The 23170-nt window shown below is 38.5% G+C and overlaps 1 protein-coding gene across 3 annotated transcripts in view; it reads right to left on the reverse strand.

The window, feature by feature from the left end:
* KLF8 (Kruppel like factor 8) overlaps positions 1-23170 on the reverse strand; it is a 256081-nt gene that overhangs the window by 110952 nt on the left and 121959 nt on the right. Inside the window, exon 1 of one of the 3 annotated variants that reach the window (XM_044234517.1) lies at positions 10967-11001. The exons of the other annotated variants lie outside the window; for them this stretch is intronic. The gene's annotated coding sequence lies outside the window, so the exon portion shown is untranslated. Of the gene's footprint in view, positions 1-10966; positions 11002-23170 lie in introns of those variants that run through there. 3 annotated transcript variants of the gene reach the window in all.

Raw genomic sequence — 23170 nt, forward strand, 5'->3', positions numbered from 1 at the left:
CTTACACCGTATACAAAGATCAACTCAAAATGGATAAAAGACCTCAATGTGAGACAGGAATCGATCAGAATCCTAGAGGAGAACATAGGCAGTAATCTCTTCGATATCAGCCACAGCAACTTCTTTCAAGATATGTCTCCAAAGGCAAAGGAAACAAAAGCAAAAATAAACTTTTGGGACTTCATCAAAATCAAAAGCTTCTGCACAGCAAAGGAAACAGTCAACAAAACAAAGAGGCTACCCACGGAATGGGAGAAGATATTTGCAAATGACAGTACAGACAAAAGGTTGATATCCAGGATCTATAATGAACCCCTCAAACTCAACACACACAAAACAGGCAAACATATCAAAAAATGGGCAGAAGATATGAACAGACACTTCTCCAATGAAGACATACAAATGGCTATCAGACACATGAAAAAATGTTCATCATCTTGTCATCTACTTTTGTTGGTCTTTTTGTTTGTCTGTTTTTGTTTGTATACTTCATAAATCTTACCTTGGGGCCCTTTTGGGCTGGGTCTCCTCTTTTATTTTATCTTTTTTTTCCTCTCCCTCTCTCTCTTTTTTTCTTTTTTTCTTTTTTTTTTTTTGTTTTTGTTTTTGTTTTTTTTTGGTCGCGACTCTCGATTGCTCAGAGGCGTTCCAGGGTGCACCTTGCCTGCACCATGGTTGATACATTCAGCTACACATCCATTCTGCCATCTCTCACCAAAATGACAAGGAGGAGGAATGGCCAACAGAAGAAAAATTCAGAGACTGGGCCTTCTCAATCAGAGCTATTGGATATGGACATAAACAGTATGTTGGAAAGGGAATTCAGGCTAACAATTATCCAGGCAATAGCTAGGTTGGAGAAAGCCTTTGATGACAAAATAGAATTGATTAGGGAAGAAGTGAAAGCCAACAGGGGTGATGTTAACAATGCTCTCAATGAGTTCCAATCTAATCGAAATCTCTAAAAGCTAGGGTAACTGAGGCAGAAGATAGAATTAGTGATCTGGAGGACAAACTGATAGAGAAAAAGGATCAGGAGGAAGCCTGGATCAAATAGCTTAGAAGCCATGAAAATAGAATTAGGGAAATAAACATCACCATGAAATGTTCCAACATCAGAATTATTGAAATCCCTGAATGGGAGGAGAAAGAAAGAAGACTAGAAGATATAGGTGAACAAATTCTCCACGAAAATTTTCCCAATCTTGCAAATGGAACCAGCATTCGTGTCCTAGAGGCAGAAAGGTTTCCCCACAAAATCAGAGAATCTAGAAAGACCTCAAGATGCCTGATTAGGAAAATGATGACTCATAATTGTAGACAAGAGCTCTTGAAAGCAGCTAGGGCAAAGATATTCCTTACATACAGAGGAAAGACCATCAGAATAATGTCAGACCTGTCTACAGAAACCTGGCAGTCGAGAAAGGGCTGGCAAGATGGATTCAGGGCACTAAATGAGAAGAACATGCAACCAAGAATACTTTATCCAGTAAGACTGACATTCAAAGTGAATGGAGACATAAAGAGCTTCCAAGAGCCACAAGGTTTAAAAGGGTATGTGACCACCAAGGTGGCACTGCAGGAAATATTAAGGGGGATTCTATAAAAGAGGAAAAACCTAAGAATATCATTGAACAGAAATATATGGAGACAATCTATAGAAACAAAGACCTCATAGGTAACACGATGTCAATAAAAATGTATCTCTCAACAATCACTCTCAACATGAATGGCCTAAATGCACCCATAAAATGACACAGGGTTCCAGATTGGATAAAACGACAAGACCCATCCATATGTTGTCTACAAGAGACGAATTTTGAACCTAAGGACACATCCAGACTGAAAGTGAAGGAATGGAGATGCATTTTTCATGCCAATGGGCCTCAAAAGAAAGCTGGAGTAGTGATTCTCATATCAGATAAATTAGATTTTAAACTAAAGACTGTTGTCAGAGATACAGAAGGAAACTACATAATTCTTAAAGGGACTATCCACCAAAAAGATCTAAGAATTGCAAATATTTTTGCCCCCAATATGGGAGCAGCCAATTACACAAGAAAGCTGTTAATCAACATAAAGAGTCATATTGATATGAATGCATTAATAGTAGGAGATCTTAACATGCCTCTCTCAGTAATTGACAGATCATCCAAGCAGAAAATCAATAAAGAAACATGAGCATTGAATGACACACTGGACCAGATGGACCTCATAGATATATACAGAACATTCCACCCTGAAAAAACAGAATACTCCTTTTTCCCGAGTGCACATGGAACTTTCTCCAGAATAGACAATAAACTGGGTCACAAACCAGGTCTCAACCGATATCAAAAGATTGAGATTTTTCCCTGCACGTTTTCAGACCCCAATGTGTTGAAATTGGAACTCAACCACAAAAAAAAAAAAAAAAAAAAAGTTTGGAAAGAATTCAAACACTTGGAAGCTAAAGACCACCTTGCTTAAGAATGCTTGGATCAATTAGGAAATCAAAGAATAACTTAAACAATTTATGGAAACCAATGAGAATGAAGACACTTTGGCCCCAAACCTATGTGATACGGCAAAGGCGGTCCTAAGGGGGAAATACATAGCCATCCAAGCCTCCCTCAAAAAAATTGGAAAATCCAGAACAAAGCAGCTGTCTCTACACCTTAAAGAACTGGAGAATCAACAACAGATCAAACCAGCTCCACACATAAGAAGGGAAATCATCAATATTACAGCTGAGATCAATGAGGTAGAAACCAGAGATACAGTAGAACGTATCAATGAAACCATAAGCTGATTTTTCGAAAGAATTAATAAGATCAATAAACCATTGTCCACACTAATCCAAAAGAAAAAGGAGAAGGCCCAAATTAATAAAATTATGAATGAAAAAGGAGAGATCACAACTAATACCAAGGAAATAGAAACAATCATCAGAAGTTATTATCAACAGTTATATACCAATAAGTTAAGCAACTTAGATAAAATGGATGCATTCCTGGGAAACTATAAAACTTCCAAAATTGAACCAGGAAGAAACTGACAACCTGAATAGACCAATATCTAATAACGAGATTGAAGCAGTGATCAAAAACCTCCCAAAACACAAGAGCCCAGGACCTGATGGATTCTGGGGGAATTATGCCAAAGTTTCATAGAAGAAATAAAACCAATTCTCCTGAAGCTATTTCAAAAAATTGAAGCAAAGGAAAACCTCCATACCCTTTTTTATGAAGCCAGCATTACCCTGATCCCCAAACCAGGCAAAGACCCTACCAAAAAGGAGAATTTCAGACCAATATCACTGATGAATATGGATGCTAAGATTCTCAACAAGATTTTAGCAAATAGGATCCAACAGCGCACTAAAAAGATTATACACCATGACCAGGTAGAATTCATTCCTGAGTTGCAAGGATGGTTCAACATTCGCAAACCAATCAATGTGATAGAACAAATCAATAAGAGAAGAGAGAAGAACCACATGGTCCTCTCAATTGATGCAGAAAAAGCATTTGACAAAAACCACCATCCATTCCTGATTAAAATGCTTCAAAGTATAGGGATAGAGGGAACATTCCTGAACTTCATAAAATCTATGAAAAACCCACAGCGAATATCATCCTCAATGGGAAAGAGCTCACAGCCTTCCCGTTAAGATCAGGAACACAACAAGGATGCTCACTCACCACTCTTGTTCAACATAGTATTAGAAGTCCTATCAACAGCAATCAGACAACAATGAGAAATAAAAGGTATCCAAATTGGCAATGAAGAAGTCAAACTCTCTCTCTTCACAGATGACATGATCCTTTATATGGAAAACTGAAAAGACTCCACCCCCAAACTACTACAACTCATACAGCAATTTAGTATTGTGGCAGGATACAAAATCAATGTAGAGAAATCAGTTGCTTTCTTATACAATAACAATGAAAATACAGAAAGAGAAATCAGAGAATCGATTCCATTTACTATAGCACTAAGAACCATAAGATATCTGGGAATAAACCAAACCAAAGAGGTAAAGGATACGTACTTGAGGAACTACAGAACACTCATGAAAGAAATGGAAGAAGACACAAAAAGATGGAAGACCATTCCATGCTCATGGATCAGAAAAATAAACATTGTTAAAATATCTATACTGCCTAGAGTCATCTATACTTTCAATGCCATTCCGATCTAAATTCCACCAGTATTTTTCAAAGAGCTAGAGCAAACAATCCTAAAATTTGTATGGAATCAGAAGAGACCCCGAATTGCTAAGGAAATGTTGAAAAAATGAAACAAATCTGGAGGCATCACGTTGACTGATTTCAAGCTTTACTACAAAGCTCCGATCACCAAGACAGCATGGTACTGGCATATAAACAGACATATAGACCAGTGTAACAAAGTAGAAAGCCGAGATATGGACCCTCAACTCTATGGTCAAATAATCTTCGACAAAGCAGGAAAAAATATACAGTGGAAAAAAGACAGTCTCTTCAATAAATGGTGCTGGGAAAATTGGACAGCTATATGTAGAAGAATGAAACTTGACCATTCTCTTATAACGTACACAAAAATAAACTTGAAATGGATAAAAGACTTCAACATGAGGCAGGAATCCATCAGAATCCTAGAGTAGAACATAGGCAGTAATCTCTTCGATATCAGCCACAGCAACTTCTTTCAAGACATATCTCCAAAAGCAAAGTAAAAAAAAAGCAAAAATGTCTTTTTTTGGACTTCATCAAGATCAAAAGCTTCTGTACAGCAAAGGAAACAGTCAACAAAACAAAGAGGCAACCTACAGAATGGGAGAAGATATTCATAAATGACAGTATAGACAAAAGGCTGATATCCAGGATCTATAAAGAACTTCTCAAACTCAACACACAGAATACAGATAATCATGTCCAAAAATGGGCAGAAGAGGGGCGCCTGGGTGGCTCAGTGGATTAGGCCGCTGCCTTCAGCTCAGGTCATGATCTCAGGGTCCTGGGATCAAGTCCCGCATTGGGCTCTCTGCTCAGCAGGGAGCCTGATTCCCTCTCTCTCTCTGCCTGCCTCTCCCTCTACTTGTGATTTCTCTCTGTCAAATAAATACATAAAATCTAAAAAAAAATGGGCAGAAGATATGAACAGACACTTCTTCAATGAAGACATATAAATGGCTATCAGACACATGGAAAAATGTTCATCATCACTAGCCATCAGGGAGATTCACATCAAAACCACATTGAGATACCACCTTACACCAGTTAGAATGGCCAAAATTAACAAGACAGTAAACTACGTGTGTGGAAGAGGATGTGGAGAAAGGGGAACCCTCTTCCACTGTTGGTGGGAATGCAAGTTGGTGCAGCCTCTTTGGAGAACAGTGTGGAGATTCCTCAAAAAATTAAAAATAGACCTTTCCTATGACCCCACAATTTCACTACTGTGTATTTACCTCAAAGATACAGAGGTAGTGAAAAGAAGGGCCATTTGTACCCCAATGTTCATAGCAGCAATGGCCACGGTCACCAAACTGTGGAAAGAACCAAGATGCCCTTCAACAGACAAATGGATAAGGAAGATGTGGTCCATACACACTATGGAGTATAAGGCCTCCATCAGAAAGGGTGAATACCCAACTTTTGTATCAACATGGACGGGACTGGAAGAGATTATGCTGAGTGAAATAAGTCAAGCAGAGAGAGTTAATTATCATATGGTTTCACTTATTAGTGGAGCATAAGAAATAACTCAGAGGACATGGGGAGATGGAGAAGAGAAGGGAGTTGAGGGAAATTGAAGGGGGAGATGAGCCATTAGAGACTATGGATGCTGAAAAACAATCTGAGGGTTTTGAAGGGGTGGGAAGTTAGGTGAACCTGGTGATACCTGGTGATGGGTGTTATGGAGGGCACGTATTACATGGAGCACTGGGTGTGGTGCATAAACAATGAATTCTGGTACACCGAAAAGAAATTTAAAAAATTAAAAAAAATTTTAAAAAGAATGTATCTAGTATCTAAACAAGACAGAACATTTGGAGAATACATATAATAATTCTTCTCATTTATCTACATAGCTTTCTAGTAAGGACAGAGTTATCGTATGTCATTCCCATTTCATAGATAATGAATTTGGAGGCCCATGGTTACATAGTTTAGAAGTCATAGAATCAGAACTGCAATTCTTGTCATCTGACTCAAATTACAGTGCCCCCTCATTACTTTCCAATATCATAGATCTGGCAAGCATTCCTTTCTTTTTTTAAAATACAACTGTCTGCAAAAAGAAGAGGTTTAAAGACAACAAACCAATCATTTTGGAAGATCTTGAGCAGATATCTTTCCCTTTCAACCTCTGAGCTAAAGGAAATGCTGGAACTATTGAAAAATTGAGAATCAGTATTTTAGAGTTTTGAAATTATAAGTAGTTTTTTGTAAGTATTACCTGTGTTTTTAATATTAGAAAAAGATAACTAAAGAGCAACTACAATACACATATATTTTCACACAGTTTAATTATATATCTTCCAGGGGAATAGGAAGTACTTTTGGGGTGGACCTCTGTAAAAACCTTCAGGCTACTTTGCAGCATGACATTGACAATAGAATGGTGATAAAAGAACAAAAATAGCATGGAGGACAAGGGGCGTTAGAGAGGAGTAGGGAATTTGGGTGAATTGGAAGGGGAGGTGAACCATGAGAGACTATGGACTCTGAAAAACAGTCTGAGGGGTTTGAAGTGGCGGGGGGGGGTGGGAGGTTGGGTTACCAGGTGGTGGGTATTATAGAGGGCACGGCTTGCATGGAGCACTGGGTGTGGTGAAAAAATAATGAATACTGTTTTTCTGAAAATAAATAAATTGGAAAAAAAAGAATGAAAATTGCCAACATTCACTAAGTACCTACTATGTACCAGGTATTATCCTAAGAACAAATACTTGTATTAGCTCATATAATCTTCATAGTTCTGAATGGGAACACGATTTTTTCATTTTTAAACTGGGGAAACTGAAGCACAGAGAGCTAAAGTAGATTAACCCCAAATCACCCAGCTAATAAAATGGCAGAGCTGAGATTTGAACTGCAGCAGTCTAGAACTATAATGAAGGTATCATTCTCTTTGGCCTGAGAGCCAGTGAGATCCCCCAGCTCCTGACTGAAGCAGATCATATAATGGAGAGTATGTGGTTGCTGGAAAAAAAACTACCTAATAAAAGAAGACTCCAAGATCCTCATTTCCCCCAAATAGGGTCACACCTATCACGACAGGAACCCTTGGAAAGCCAAGACTCAAAGAACCTCCGCATATAGCATCTCAGCAGGCAGTTCACTGTGCCTTTAAAAGTGTGCTATGGTGAGTGCTGTGAATTGTTAAGACTGATGAATCACAGACCTATATCCCTGAAGCAAATAATATATTATATATTAATAAAAAAGTATATTGTATAAATATAGCCTCAGAGTTTTAGAACTAGGCTCCTTGTCCTGTACCCCCATCAAAAGATAAATTTATTTTTAAACAATAATTAATCTTATATGCAATAAACTGACAGAGTATATATTAAAAATACTATAATTAAAGAAGGCAATGTGAAAAAAAATGAGAAAATCCTTTAAGTAGGAGCTGGGAAACCTGGGAGGTAGTCTGGGCTCCACTGTTGTCTAACAGTGCCAATTTGAGTAAACCACTTAGCGCTTTTCAGCTCTCTTCCAGTTATGATATATGGTTCTATGATAAAAACATACAATGAAGATCTAGAATATCTTTCCATGTTTCTGCTTAATCTGTGAAATTGAATTCAAGAAAAAAATTAAGTTCTCCACAAACCATTAAGTAAACTTGAGTGAAACTCCCACAGCATTAAAAAAATATTTTATTACATATAATTTCAAATGTATACGAAAGTAAAGATGATCCCTCATATACCTATTATAAGCTTCAGTAATTTTCAGCTCATGAAAAATCTTGTTTCATCTGTACCCCCACCTATTCTTCCCCAACTCAATGGGTATTTCCAGGCAAATCCCAGATATCATAGCATTTCATTCCTATGGCATTTCCAATAGGACATATTTAATCTTCACAATCCCTGTGGGGTAAGTACTATTGTTGATTCCATTATACACATGAGGAAATAGAGACTCAGAGAGAGTAAGTAAACCCAAGGTCACACAGCTGGTAAATTACTGGAATTTGAATCTAGAGATGATGTCTGATACCAAAGTTTTTTTTTACCCTTGAAGTACTTGCTACTATCCTGCACTTCGGTATAGTTTGATGATGTTGAAGATCATAATAATGGAGATGATTTTATACCTTAGCAGTGAGCTCTGCTATTAAACATTTGTGAAAAGTATTGAAGTATACCCACTAATCATGATGTTAACCATCAGACAAAACCTTTATGAATACAAAGCTCCAACATGGCATTAAGGCATCAGTTTAGAAAAATAAAAAAAGAGCCACAGTAGCATAAGCTCACTGCTTTACAATATCATGTAAAATCTCATGCAATTCACTTAAGTACACCATGATTTCAAGCAACAGTCTCCTCCAACAAATTAAACATGGTGCCACTGAAGCAACCAAAGACAATGTACAAAAATACACTGTTCCTTGTCCATGGTTAGCACAACAAATGCTTAAGGGTAGAGACTTTTTGTCTTGAATAGCCTTTCCACTCACTGCCTGGGCTCAGAACTACCAAGTTAAGAAGTTCTAGAAGAGTTCTGGACCATCTCAATTCATAGTACAAGACATCAGGTTAATAAAGGAACAAATAATCATCAAGGTGACATATTATTATTTTTAAAGGCTACATATTGATTATTATTATTTTTCAAGGCTACAATAGAATCTAGAATTAGTTACAAAAACTAGAGAAATGGTAACGTTTATATTTATCAAAACTACTTAAAAAAACAAGAAAAGAGATTCACGTCATACATTTCAGTCTAATTTAAGATGAAACAACAAGATAATTGAAAGCTAGGATAATCAGACCCCAATAATTAAAAGTTAACTATATGCTCAACAATTTGAAGATTTTCCTAAAGATACTGCATCTCGTTTGTGAGTTTGTATTTCAAAGGAAATAAAATGGATGAAAACTACAGAAAAATGAAAGATACTACAGAGGAATAAAGGATCAATTTTTAAAAAAGATTTTATTTATTTGACAGAGAGAGATCACATGTAGGCAAAGAGGCAGGCAGAGAGAGAGAGAGAGAGGGAAGCAGGCTCCCCACTGAGCAGAGAGCCTGATGCAGGACTCAATCCCAGGATCCTGAGATCATGATCTGAGCTGAAGGCAGCAGCTTAACCCACTGAGCCACCCAGGCACCCCCAATTTTTTTAATTAAAAAAAATGGATCTAGGTCAAGGAATTTGCACGGTTACATTTGGGGGAAAAGGAAGTAGAGAAAAGGCTGTCCTGACAGTTATCTTTAAAGGCACACATTAGGAATTTGGAGACAGCAGGACTGTTATATTATTATTGGAGTTTATAGTTGACTTATAGAGTAACTTACTGATAATATTCAAGTCTTTACAGAGAACCTACTAAATACCTAACACTATAAAAGACACTATGTGTGTAAGAGGGAAAAGCAGATAATGGTAGATTTCTACCTGGTCCCTACTTGGTCTCTACCCTCAGGGAATTTGCACTCTAGGTCAGATAGAGAAAATTGGAAGCCCATAGTAGGTGCTGACTTAATCTCACAGTGATGATAAAATTAAAATCAAATTAGCTAATAACCTTTCAAAGCAGATTTCTTTTTTGTAAATCCGTTTATTGCTTTTCTGAAAAAGTTGGGAGATCTTACAACATGGAGTCTATACTAGAATGAGAGAAAATAGCTCGAGCTGATTAAAGGGTATTCTTTTTATACAGTACATGCTTTTCTTATTTTAGAAAATAAGAGAGATTTAAGATTCCAGATCTATGTGATGAGATAAAACTAAGAATAAAACAATAGCAACCAAATGTCACAAGATAATAGATGGTGCAGTGCTGGATTATGATTTTAGGCCACGAGTAGCAATTAGAAGAGGAGACAGCTAAAAGTGGACTAGTAAGAAAAAATTCCAAAGAAATGACCTGTGGCAAGATGCCTTAAGGATCTAGAATTGGTCAAGAAAAGACAGAAAGGAAATCCAATGAGAGAAGAGTAAGTAGACTCTGCATTCTGTGAAGGCAAGGGTCCCATCTAAATTATTCACAACTCTAACCACAGCTTCTATCATGACGCCTAGAATTCTGTAGGCATCCAGTAAATGGTTGCAAAGTGAAGGATAATGGCATAATTTTTAAATGTGTTTTAAGGAAGATAGCCTGTCAGCGGTCTACAGAATATAGAAGGCAATAACTATCAAGGTAGAATTAGAAGCTATTAGAATATTCTATTTGTATCATGGTAAGAGCTTACAAAAGTTTCACAAACTCAATACGTATAGGAGTCATTCAGGTTAATTAAGGTTACCTAAGCCAGATGGAGAATATGATGAACTGAGAATACATGTCCTGTCCAAAAGGGGAAGGAGGGAGTAGTTCATCAACTCCATGTAACTGTTGGTAAGAGGGAATGTTGGTGTAGTATCTTCTGATTATTCAAGAGAAGCTGAAATTCTGAGTTTAATTAAAATATGGTTTTGAAATTCTGGTAATCAATCTTTTCTTTTCAAAATATGGGTCTGAGCAAACTGACATATTGGTGCTATAGACTGACTTGTGTCCCTCACCCCCAAATTCATATGTTGAAGCCCTAACCCCAAATGTGACTATATTTGAAGACAGGGCCTTCATGGAAGTAATTAAGGTTAAAAGAGGTCATAAGGGTAGGGCCCTCATCCAATGGGATTATGGTCCTTATATGAAAAGACACCAGAGAGCTCACTCTTTTTCTCCAGAAGCACAGAGAAAAGGTTACATGAGCATACAAGGCAAACACAGCCTTCCACATGCCAGGAAAAGTGTTCTTACCAGAACCTGTTCATGCTGGCACCTTGATCTCAGACTTCCAGCCTCCAGAACTGTAAGAAAATAAGTTTCTGTTGTTTAAGCCTCTTAGTTTATGGTATTTTGTTATAGCAGCCCTAGAAAACTAATAAACATACTCACAAGGTTTTTTTTTTTAATTGCTGTTACAAATAACACTGCAAATGTTGGGAAATAAATGCTATTTAATAGAGGACTGTTGAATAAATTGTAGCTCATCCATACACTGTTGAAACTTGAATGATAAGGGAGTTAGGGGAGCTGACCCCTATACAGTCAAAAATATACATATAACTTTGACTCCCCCAAATTTAACTACTAAGAGTCTACTGTTGACCAGAAGCCTAACCAATAGTATAAACATTTGATTGACACATATTTTGTATATGTATTATATATTGAATTCTTACAATAAAGCTAGAAAAAAGAAAATGGTATTATGATAGTCATAAGGAAGAGGGGGCACCTGGGTGGCTCAGTCAGTTGAGTGTCCAACTCTTGATTTTGGCTCAGGTGGTGATCTCAAGGTCGTGAGATTGAGCCCTGCCTGGGGCTCCACTCTGAGCATGAAGCCTGCTCAAGATTCTTTCTCCTTCTATCTCTGCCTCCCCTAGTTCATGCACATAATCGTTCTCTCTCACTCTTTCTCTAAAAAAAATCATAAAGAAGAGAAAAATATCTTTATAGTACTACACAATATTTATCCCCCCCCCCAAATCCATCCACAAGTACACACACTCAGTTCAAACCCACATTGTTCAGGGTCAAATGTAGTGAAAACTATGCATTCACACAAAAGAATTTAGTATTTCTTTACATCAGATATGGAAAGGTCTCCAAAGTATATTTCAAGTAGACAAAGCAAGTTGTAGAGCAATGTTCAGAGAGTCTTAATTTGTATAAAAGTAAAGGGAAAGAAAAAAATGTATACATTTACTCATTTCTGATATGCATAAAGTGTTTGGGAAGGATCCCTAACAAACAGATAAATTTAGTTGCCTCCAGTGAGGCTAAATGAATGCCTAGGGCACAGGACGAAGACAGAAACTCAGTACTGTATATCCTTTTGTATATTTTGACTTTTGAGCAATGTGGCATGCATTACCAATTTAAAATACATTTTTAAATAAAACTTTTAACAATTCAGGGCAAACAAAATGTGTGTGAGCTGTTTTTGGTCTGTAGGCTAATTGTTTGTACCTATGGACTAAGTTAAGGTTTTGTCAGAATAAAAAGAAAGGAACTGATGGTAGATACAAAGGGAAAAGAAAATAACAGCCCTTAGCAACAAGGTAGATAAGGAAACCGTAGAAGAGGGAAAAGTTGATGTTAGCATTTTGAGCATGGAGTGTGGAAACCACGACAACCATATTTCCCCCACTCTTTACTACACTGTCATTTATTCTTCTAAGTGCTTTATAAAATTAACATATTTTTTCCTTACTGCAGCCTTACGAGGTAGTTTCTACTAGTAACCTCAATTTGTCAATGAGAAAACTCAAGTGCAGACCTTAAATAACCTTGTTAAGATTATAATGATGGTACATTGCACAACCAGGCAGGTGAAAAGAAGTTTGGAATGAGGGGTGGAGGAAGAGTCTAGGAGGGATGATGAATTCTATTTTAGAAATGATGAGTTTGAGGATACAATAAAATGGTCAAAATGCTAGTGATTTGATTCCTGTATTGGTATCAAATACCTGGATTTGGCAATAGAGTTAGGTTATATCTTCTTAATTTAAAATGTTTAATAATCCCAGACTGTAGTTTGCCCACATTACATATATTTAGTCAAAGTACAAGATAGTATCTTTTAATTCATTACACAGAACACCTAGCATGTTACAGATATTTAAATCCAGCATCTTGCCCCACTACTCTACCTTCTCCAAACACACAAGCAACATTTTTATATAAAATAAATTACTTAAAGTAACAAAAATGATGAGACTCTACACTTATGAAATATGTATTAAAATTCAGACACTGGGTCCAATCTTTTACTTACATTGTTTATAATTACAAATTACCATATTAGTTTAGAGGTGAGGAAACTAAGCTTACACAATGAAGGTGAGCTGGGAATAATATATACATCAGAAACCCAAGTTCAGGTATAAAATCCAAATGGAGGAGTGCCTGGGTGGCTCATTCAATTAAGCCTCTGACTCTTGGTTTTGGCTCAGGTCATAATCTCAGGGTCCTGAGATCTAGGCCCACCTCAGGCTCCGAGTTCAGCAGGGAATCTGCTGGAGATTCTCTCTCCCCCTCCCTCTGGCCTTTCTCTCTCTTTCCCTCTAATAAGTAAATAAATAAATCTTTTAAAAATCCAAAACCTGAAAACATGATTATATGAGCATCAGAAAGTAGTTAAACAAGTTCTCATACTTTCGAGTTTACTTTTTTGTAAACTAGTTGAACTTGGTATGACAGTTACTCATTCCCACTGTACTGAGTAATAAGATGGTGATTGTACTAGATGATCATATAGATCAATAATCCCAATCAAAATTTCCTTCATTGACAAAAACATGACTTTATGGAGCTAAATCTTAGGAGATTATCTAAAAATATGTACCAAGTGCTTACACTGGAAAGATAATTGGGTGTTTTGAAGATACAATCATAGTACTGGTCCTTTTTCTGTCTGAAAAGGGGGTAGGGGCTTAGACATGTACACAAGTGACCATAATACAGGGAAGAGAGTAGTGCACATTTCAGATAATGCAGGTAAAGTGATATGGAAACTCAAACGACTTTATTTCTATATGCAAGGATCAGGTAAAGTTTCATATGAATGGCATTTGATTTGGGATTAATAACTGAAAGAATAATATAAATATTGTTTTAGGGAAAAAGTGATGAATATAAGGACATTATAAGTTCATTTATGGTAAATATCAACTGAGCAGAACAGTGATGTACAATGTCTAATGAACAGCTGAGGAGATAAGTAAGGCTTGATGTGGGGGCCAAGGACTAAAATAGGACCTGAAGGAAAACTGAGGTTTAGATGGGAGGGAGCAGGCAAAAAAGACACTATAGACATTTAAGACTTAAGACATTAAAATATTTAACAAGGAATAGACAACGAATTTTTAATAAACTTTATAGTGCCTGACACATAGTATGCCAACACATATTTGCCAAATGAATTACATAGCCAAAAGCAATCTTCTCATTGGTCATTAAAGCGAAGTAATAGACTACAACTGACTCAAGACAAGGGTGAATATATAAATGTGTCAAATAATAATGATGCCCCTGCCAGAAAGATAAAGAATAAATGGTTGAGAGGAGTCAAGATGGCGGAGAAGTAGCAGGCTGAGACTACCTCAGCTAGCAGGAGATCAGCTAGAGAGCTTATCTAAAGATTGCAAACACCTGCAAATCCATCGGCAGATCGAAGAGAAGAAGAACAGCAATTCTAGAAACAGAAAAACAACCACTTTCTGAAAGGTAGGACTGGCGGAGAAGTGAATCCAAAGCGACGGGAAGATAGACCCCGGGGGGAGGGGCCGGCTCCCGGCAAGCGGCGGAGCAACGGAGCACAAAATCAGGACTTTTAAAAGTCTGTTCCGCTGAGGGACATCGCTCCGGAGGCTAAACCGGGGCGAAGCCCACACGGGATCGGCGTGACCTCAGGTCCCGCGGGATCACAGAAGGATCGGGGGTGTCTGAGTGTCGCAGAGCTTGCGGATATTGGAACGGGAAAGCCGGCTGCAGAGACAGAGCCGACAGTAAGCTCGCAGCTCGGAGTTGCCTTGAACCGGTCGCAAGCTCGGTGAGCTTGGAGCGCGGCCAGAGGTTAGGCAGACGAGAGTTACTGGGAGCTGTTCACTGAGGGCGCACAGGGGAGCGGGGCCCTGGGCTCTCGGCTCCTCCGGGCCGGAGACCATGAGGCTGCCATTTGTGTTCCCGTCCTCCAGAACTCTACGGAAAGCGCTCAGGGAACAAAAGCTCCTGAAAGCAAAGCCGAGCAGATCACTCAGCCCGGCCCCTGGTAAGGGCAGTGTAATTCCGCCTGGGGCAAAAACACTTGAGAATCACTACACCAGGCCCCTCCCCCAGAAGATCAACAAGAAATCCAGGCAAGACCAAGTTCACCTACCAAGGAGTGCAGTTTCAATACCAAGGAGAGAGCAGCAGAATTCCAGAGGAGGAGAAAACAAACCACGGAACTAATGGCTTTCTGCCAGTGATTTTTTAGTCTTGCAGTTAATTTAATTTTTTTCTTTTTCATTTTTTTCTCTTCTTCTGCTAAAATTTTTTATAACTTTTACCCTTTTCTTTTTTAACGTTTTTTAACTAGATTATCTAATATATATATATATTTTTCTTTTTTATACTTTTGTTTATTCATTTTCTTTTTTTTTCTTTTTTTTCTTTTTTTCTTTCTTTCTTTTTGAACCTCTTTTTATCCCCAAATCAGAAGAGATCCTAATCTCTTCAATCTTTTTTTTTCTTAATTCTTTTTTAAATTCTTGATTGAATTTTTAATTCAATCTCTTTTTTTTAATTCTTTTTTTCTTTTTTTCCTTCTTTCTTTTTGAACCTCTTTTTATCCCCAAATCAGAAGAGATCCCAATCAGAAGAGATTGGGAGATCCCAATCAGAAGAGATTGGGAGATCCCAATCAAAGGAGATCCCAATGAGAGATCTCTCACCCAATCGTGAGGGGGGAGAAATACCCCCTCACAATTTGGGATCTCTTCTGATTTGGTTAAAGCATATTTTCCTGGGATTGTTGCCACCCTTTTAGTATTTTACTTGCTCCTTCATATACTCTTAGCTGGACAAAATGACAAGGCGGAAAAATTCACAACAAAAAAAAGAACAAGAGGCAGTACCGAAGGCTAGGGACCTAATCAATACAGACATTGGTAATATGTCAGATCTAGAGTTCAAAATGACAATTCTCAAGGTTATAGCCGGGCTTGAAAAAGGCATGGAAGATATTAGAGAAACCCTCTCCAGAGATATAAAAGCCCTTTCTGGAGAAATAAAAGAACTAAAATATAACCAAGTTGAAATCAAAAATGCTATTAATGAGGTTCAATCAAAAATGGAGGCTCTCACTGCTAGGATAAATGAGGCAGAAGAAAGAATTAGCGATATAGAAGACCAAATGACAGAGAATAAAGAAGCTGAGCAAAAGAGGGACAAACAGCTACTGGACAATGAGGGGAGAATTCGAGAGATAAGTGACACCATAAGACGAAACAACATTAGAATAATTGGGATTCCAGAAGAAGAAGAAAGAGAGAGGGGAGCAGAAGGTATACTGGAGAGAATTATTGGGGAGAATTTCCCCAATATGGCAAAGGGAACGAGCATCAAAATTCAGGAGGTTCAGAGAACGCCCCTCAAAATCAATAAGAATAGGCCCACTCCCCGTCACCTAATAGTAAAATTTACAAGCCTTAGTGACAAAGAGAAAATCCTGAAAGCAACCCGGGAAAAGAAGTCTGTAACAGACAATGGTAAAAGTATTCGATTGGCAGCTGACTTATTCACAGAGACCTGGCAGGCCAGAAAGAGCTGGCATGATATTTTCAGAGCACTAAATGAGAAAAACATGCAGCCAAGAATACTATATCCAGCTAGGCTATCATTGAAAACAGAAGGAGAGATTAAAAGCTTCCAGGACAAACAAAAACTGAAAGAATTTGCAAACACCAAACCAGCTCTATAGGAAATACTGAAAGGGGTCCTCTAAGCAAAGAGAGAGCCTACAAGTGGTAGATCAGAAAGGAACAGAGACAATATATAGAAACAGTCACCTTACAGGCAATACAATGGCACTAAAATCATATCTCTCAATAGTTACCCTGAATGTTAATGGGCTAAATGCCCCAATCAAAAGACACAGGGTATCAGAATGGATAAAAAAACAAAACCCATCTATATGTTGCCTCCAAGAAACTCATTTTAATCCCGAAGACACCTCCAGACTTAAAGTGAGGGGGTGGAAAAGAATTTACCATGCTAATGGACATCAGAAAAAAGCAGGAGTGGCAATCCTTATATCAGATCAATTAGATTTTAAGCCAAAGACTATAATAAGAGATGAGGAAGGACACTATATCATACTCAAAGGGTCTGTCCAACAAGAAGATCTAACAATTTTAAATATCTATGCCCCCAACGTGGGCGCAGCCAACTATATAAACCAATTAATAACAAAATCAAAGAAACACATCAACAATAATACAATAATAGTAGGGGACTTTAACACTCCCCTCACTGAAATGGACAGATCATCCAAGCAAAAAATCAACAGGGAAATAAAGGCCTTAAATGATACACTGGATGAGATGGACATCACAGATATATTCAGAACATTTCATCCCAAAGCAACAGAATACACATTCTTCTCTAGTGCACATGGAACATTCTCCAGAATAGATCACATCCTCGGTCCTAAATCGGGACTCAACCAGTATCAAAAGATTGGGATCATTCCCTGCATATTTTCAGACCACAATGCTCTGAAGCTAGAACTCAACCACAAGAGGAAGTTTGGAAAGAACACAAATACATGTAGACTAAACAGCATCCTTCTAAAGAATGAATGGGTCAACCGGGAAATTAAAGAATTGAAAAAAATCATGGAAACAAATGAAGATGAAAATACAACGGTTCAAAATCTGTGGGACAACAAAGGCAGTCCTGAGGGGAAAATATATAGCGGTACAAGCTTTTCTCAAGAAACAAGAAAGGTCTCAGGTACACAACTTAACCCTACACCTAAAGGAACTGGAGAAAGAACAAGAAAGAAACCCTAAGCCCAGCAGGAGAAGAGAAATCATAAAGATCAGAGCAGAAATCAATGAAATAGAAACCAAAAAAACAATAGAATAAATCAACCAAACTAAGAGCTGGTTCTTTGAAAGAATTAATAAAATTGATAAACCCTTGGCCAGACTTATCAAAAAGAAAAGAGAAAGGACCCAAATAAATAAAATCATGAATGAAAGAGGAGAGATCACAACTAACACCAAAGAAATACAAACTATTATAAGAACATACTATGAGCAACTCTACGCCAACAAATTTGACAATCTGGAAGAAATGGATGCATTCCTAGAAACATATAAACTACCAAAATTGAACCAGGAAGAAATAGAAAGCCTGAACAGACCCATAACCAGTAAGGAGATTGAAACAGTCATTAAAAATCTCCAAACAAACAAAAGCCCAGGGCCAGATGGCTTCCCGGGGGAATTCTACCAAACATTTAAAGAAGAACTAATTCCTATTCTCCTGAAACTGTTCCAAAAAATAGAAATGGAAGGAAAACTCCCAAACTCATTTTATGAGGCCAGCATCACCTTGATCCCAAAACCAGACAAGGATCCCATCAAAAAAGAGAGCTATAGACCAATATCCTTGATGAACACAGATGCAAAAATTCTCACCAAAATACTAGCCAATAGGATTCAACAGTACATTAAAAGGATTATTCACCACGACCAAGTGGGATTTATCCCTGGGCTGCAAGGTTGGTTCAACATCCGCAAATCAGTCAATGTGATACAACACATCAATAAAAGAAAGAACAAGAACCATATGATACTCTCAATAGATGCTGAAAAAGCATTTGACAAAGTACAGCATCCCTTCCTGATCAAAACCCTTCAAAGTGTAGGGATAGAGGGCACATACCTCAATATCATCAAATCATCTATGAAAAACCCACTGCAAATATCATTCTCAATGGAGAAAAACTGAAAGCTTTTCCACTAAGGTCAGGAACACGGCAGGGATGTCCATTATCACCACTGCTATTCAACATAGTACTAGAAGTCCTAGCCTCAGCAATCAGACAACAAAAGGAAATTAAAGGCATCCAAATCGGCAAAGAAGAAGTCAAATTATCACTCTTCGCAGATGATATGATACTCTATGTGGAAAACCCAAAAGACTCCACTCCAAAACTGCTAGAACTTATACAGGAATTCAGTAAAGTGTCAGGATATAAGATCAATGCACAGAAATCAGTTGCACTTCTCTAAACCTACAACAAGTCAGAAGAAAGAGAAATTAAGGAGTCAATCCCATTTACAATTGCACCCCAAACCATAAGATACCTAGGAATAAACCTAACCAAAGAGGCTAAGAATCTATACTCAGGAAACTATAAAGTACTCATGAAAGAAATTGAGGAAGACACAAAGAAATGGAAAAATGTTCCATGCTCCTGGATTGGAAGAATAAATATTGTGAAAATGTCTATGCTACCTAAAGCAATCTACACATTTAATGCAATTCCTATCAAAGTACCATCCATCTTTTTCAAAGAAATGGAACAAATAATTTTAAAATTTATATGGAACCAGAAAAGACCTCGAATAGCCAAAGGGATATTGAAAAACAAAGCCAAAGTTGGTGGCATCACAATTCCGGATTTCAAGCTTTATTACAAAGCTGTCATCATCAAGACAGCATGGTACTGGCACAAAAACAGACACATAGACCAATGGAACAGAATAGAGAGCCCAGAAATAGACCCTCAACTCTATGGTCAACTAATCTTCGACAAAGCAGGAAAGAATGTCCAATGGAAAAAAGACAGCCTCTTCAATAAATGGTGTTGGGAAAATTGGACAGCCACATGCAGAAAAATGAAATTGGACTATTTCCTTACACCACACACAAAAATAGATTCAAAATGGATTAAGGACCTCAATGTGAGAAAGGAATCCATCAAAATCCTTGAGGAGAACACAGGCAGCAACCTCTTCAACCTCAGCCGCAGCAACATCTTCCTAGGAACATCACCAAAGGCAAGGGAAGAAGGGCAAAAATGAACTTTTGGGATTTCATCAAAATCAAAAGCTTTTGCACAGCAAAGGAAACAGTTAACAAAACCAAAAGACAACTGACAGAATGGGAGAAGATATTTGCAAACGACATATCAGATAAAGGACTAGTGTCCAAAATCTATAAAGAACTTAACAAACTCAACACCCAAAGAACAAATAATCCAATCAAGAAATGGGCAGAGGACATGAACAGACGTTTCTGCAAAGAAGACATCCAGATGGCCAACAGACACATGAAAAAGTGCTCCATATCACTCGGCATCAGGGAAATACAAATCAAAACCACAATGAGATATCACCTCACACCAGTCAGAATGGCTAAAATCAACAAGTCAGGAAATGACAGATGCTGGCGAGGATGCGGAGAAAGGGGAACCCTCCTACACTGTTGGTGGGAATGCAAGCTGGTGCAACCACTCTGGAAAACAGCATGGAGGTTCCTCAAAATGTTGAAAATAGAACTGCCCTATGACCCAGCAATTGCACTACTGGGAATTTACCCTAAAGATACAAACGTAGTGATCCAAAGGGGCACGTGCACCCGAATGTTTATAGCAGCAATGTCCACAATAGCCAAACTATGGAAAGAATCTAGATGTCCATCAACAGATGAATGGATCAAGAAGAATTGGTATATATATACAATGGAATACTATGCAGCCATCAAAAGAAACGAAATCTTGCCATTTGCGACAACATGGATGGAACTAGAGCGTATCATGCTTAGCGAAATAAGTCAAGCGGAGAAAGACAACTATCATATGATCTCCCTGATATGAGGGAGTGGTAATGCAGCATGGGGGCTTAAGTGGGTAGGAGAAGAATCCATGAAACAAGATGGGATAGGGAGGGAGACAAACCATAAGTGACTCTTAATATCACGAAACAAATTGTGGGTTGCTGGGGGGAGGGGGGTTGGGAGAAGGGAGGTAGGGTTATGGACATTGGGGAGGGTATGTGCTTTTGGGTAAATTGGAAGGGGAGATGAACCATGAGAGACTATGGACTCTGAAAAACAATCTGAGGGGTTTGAAGTGGCGGGGGGGTGGGAGGTTGGGGTACCAGGTGGTGGGTATTATAGAGGGCACATCTTTCATGGAGCACTGGGTGTGGTGAAAAAATAATGAATACTGTTTTTCTGAAAATAAATAAATTGGAAAAAAAAAAGAATAAATGGTTGATCTTTCCCACCATCAGACATACAATCTGGAGAGAGAAATGATGACTGGACCAGGCTTGGTTTGCTTGGTTACTGAAATTCAATTAGCTGAACCAACAAGGGCCCCATCTCAGAAATGCATATACTAAAAAGATGTGGGGAAGAAAGTGGTAGTGGTGATCTAGTTCACATTTTTAAACCGATTTTCTTTCCAATATATCCTGAATGCCCAATAAGAGGGATCTATAGCTCTCCAGAGCTCTGAAAGTAGAGCCGTTAGTTAACCAGTTTGGTCTTGAGATGTACACGTCACTTTTACTTCAGTTTATATTTCTCTCCTTCCTGTCATCTGCTGTTTGCCCTCCAAGCTAACCTGAAGACACTATTCCCAGCCCATTCTCTGTGTCCCAACAGTCACCAAAGATTAACAACCCTCATATACAAGAGTTCCCTCTAAATTCTGAAGAATGGAAAGAGGTCATTTGTAGGTTACTGGATTCTGCTGTCCAAAGGTCCTGTTACTTATATCACCCTGATTAAGTTGCCAGAAGAATGAGGGTGAAAGGCAGGCTAGTGGCCCTTTCTCTCAGAGTTACTGAAGCCCAGTGGGGGGCACCTGGGTGGCTCAGTTGGTTAAGCTTCATGATCCCAGGGTCCTAGGATTGAATCCCACATTGGCTCCCTGCTCAGTGGGGAGTCTGTGTCTCTCTCTGCCCCTCCCCTTGCTTATGTTCAAGCTTGCTCTCTCTCTCTCTCTCTCTCTCTCTCTCTCAAAAATAAATAAAAATAAAGTCCATTGGAAACAATGTTAAATCAGAAGCAAATAAAATCTGTGCTCTAGTTGCAGCCTTAGGGCAAACTAAGTCAATCTTCTGAGATCTCCTTTCATCCCATCTGCAAGTTTTTAAAACAAGGAAACAGAGGATTGCTGGGTGTGGGGAGGCATAGGGTGGCTGGGTTATGGACATCGGGGAGGGTATGGGCTAGGGTGAGTGCTGTGGATTGTGTAAGACTGATGATTTACAGACCTGTACCCCTGAAGCAAATAATACATGATATGTTAGTAAAACAAAACAAAACAAACAAACAAACAAAAACCCAGGGAAATACTAATTCTATCAGTAGTGCTCCAGAGAAAGCGTCTCAAACTGCATAGGAAAATGAAGTAAGACTAAGAGGTACATGCAGGCTCTGTCACATACACTATGTTATTTAATCTACTCAAATATCTTTTGAGATAAAATGATTATCAATCTGCATTCTCTAGAGGAGAAAAGCAGTGTCTAGGGTCATGCAGCTAGTAAGCAGTGGTAATTGGATTTCAAATCAGATCTGTCTGTTACCCAAAACTATCACAGTCTCTATTAGTATTAAACTCAAATGTAGAGATTATTCCCTTGGTCCAGTTATTATCACTGAGTGACCTTAGATAGGTGCTTAATAAATATTTTCCTTTATAATAAAGGCAATGCCAAAGGAAATAGGGGGCCTTTCCCCCTTTTTTAAAAACGATTTATTTATTTATTTGAGAGAGAGAGCATGAGAAGGGGGAGGGTCAGAGGGAGAAGCAGACTCCCTGCCCAGCAGAAGCCCCATGCCAGCCTCCATTCTAGGACTCCAGGATCATGACCTGAGTGGAAGGCACCCACTTAACCAACTGAACCACCCAGGCACCCCAGGGGGCCGATCCCTTGACTGTTAGGATTTTTTTCCCCAAAGAATAAATTTTATTTATTTTGCGATTTATATTTCTTCAAATCCTTAGAATAATAATTAAAAAAAAAAACATAAAAAGAACAGCTCTTCCTAGTGACTATTGCAAGTCGATTTGTAACAGCAACCTCAACAGTACAGCTGAGGTTGTACAATCTTCCACTTAGAGAAACCAACTCCTTGGTTCAGTCTTAAAGAGTCCGGGCAGGATCTAGGCTCCTCCTCTAACCAAGCTCAGCCCCTCATTAAAGAGCCGAACACCCAAAGCAGCTCCAACCCAGGGGCTGCATCCAAGCCCCCCGCCAACCCCGCGCCCCACTCAGTATTTCCGGTAGCCTCTGCTAGTAACTGAACCCCCTGCCCTCTCCTCTTTCCTTTTTGAAGCATCTCTAGGTACCCGCTACTGTTTAGGGGCGTTACCTAGGAGCTTCGACCTTCTGAACTCTATTATCTCCGGCTGCAACTTGGCTGTGTAGGGTTAAGTCAAAT

Source organism: Neovison vison, chromosome X, assembly GCF_020171115.1.
Source record: "Neovison vison isolate M4711 chromosome X, ASM_NN_V1, whole genome shotgun sequence".
NCBI lineage: Eukaryota > Metazoa > Chordata > Mammalia > Carnivora > Mustelidae > Neogale > Neogale vison.